Raw genomic sequence first — 1,653 nt, forward strand, 5'->3', positions numbered from 1 at the left:
AGTCAAGGCTATGGTTTTTCCAGTGGTCATGTATGGATGTAAGAGTTGGACTGTGAAGAAAGCTGAACATTGAAGAATTGATGCTTTTGAACTGTGGTGCTGGAGAAGACTCTTTCGAGTCCCTTGGACTGCAAGGAGATCCAACCAGTCCACTCTGAAGATCAGCCCTGGGATTTCTTTGGAGGGAATGATGCCAAAGCTGAAACTCCAGTACTTTGGCCACCTCATGCGAAGAGTTGACTCATTGGAAAAGACTGATGCTGGGAGGGATTGGGGGCAGGAGAAGGGGACGACAGAGGATGAGATGGCTGGATGGCATCACTGACTCGATGGATGTGAGTCTGAGTGAACCCTGGGAGTTGGTGATGGACAGGGAGGCCTGGTGTGCTGCGATTCATGGGGTCGCAAAGAGTCAGAGAGCACTGAGCGACTGAACTGAACTGAACTGAACTGCGGGTCCTCCTGCCCTGTCACCTGGTTACATTGGAGAGAGCTGCTAAGAACAGAAGCACCCACGCCACTCAGATCTGTTGGGGTGACAACTGAAATGGCAGCCAGGGCAAGTGGGAGGGACCTATACTCCCTGTGTATTTCCCAGTCCATGTGGGAGAGGAGGAGTCTAAGTTCCATGGGTACTAAATAACACAGAGAGATGTCCTAATCACAGAGAAAATCCATTGTGAACTCAGGAATAACTCAGTGGGCTGGACACACCCCATAGGTCAACCCCACCACAGCACTGAGAGACTCTCCTGCCTTTTGTTTCAGCTGAGCTCAGACTGAGTCTTAGCCTTTCTCCATTACTGCAGTAGTCTTCAATATCATCTTCCTTGGCAGTGTAACTTTTTTTTTTTCCCTATTTTTTTAGCCACACCAGGCATGAAGGTTCTTAGTTCCCCACTGGGGTTGGAACCCTGCAGTGGGAGCTGGTGTCTTAACCACCAGACCTCAATGGAAATCCCCTGTTTAACTTGTTTTGGGTGCATTTTTGCTTTGACCACAGTAAAATGTAGAGGCTTTACAGCAATATAGATTTTGTTACCCTTCGCTCTTTGTTATAGTTGTCATGAGCTTCTCCCCACCCTAACCCTCACCCCCACCAACCCCCCACCCCTCACTCTGCGGTGTTAAGTGTTAACAGCTTGGTATTAAGTCCCCAGTGGGTAAGGGAAGGAGAACGTTTTTATAGAGGGGGAAAGGAAGTTGGGCAGGCTCTAGAAAAGAGGTCATGGCTTTTCATTGGCTGAAACCTTGCCAGGAAAGAAAAGGAGTCTTCCTTCTTCCTGTTGCGCTCTGCTATGGTCAAAGGACATGATAGCTCCCACTCTGCCTCCCAACTCTATTTGACTGTGGTTTTTGTTTATTAATTTTTTACAGAAGCATCATGGTTGAGGTTGAAAACAAGTCTTGTCTTCTCTAGGTGTCTTCAATGAATTAAACAGCAAACAAAGTGACATACCATACACCCGTCTTGGTCATAAAATAAGTATGAGTGAATAAATACCACCCACTTGGTCAATGAATAAAATTACACTATTAATTCATAATTTTTTCGACCTTAAAACAATAGCCACTAATTATCACACAGTTCTGTAAGTCAGAAATCCATTCTGGCTAAATTGGATTCCTTTCTCAGGGTCTGGAGGTGTGAGG

Source organism: Bison bison, unplaced genomic scaffold (genome assembly GCF_000754665.1).
Source record: "Bison bison bison isolate TAMUID 2011002044 unplaced genomic scaffold, Bison_UMD1.0 scf7180017864495, whole genome shotgun sequence".
Taxonomy (NCBI): Eukaryota; Metazoa; Chordata; class Mammalia; order Artiodactyla; family Bovidae; genus Bison; species Bison bison.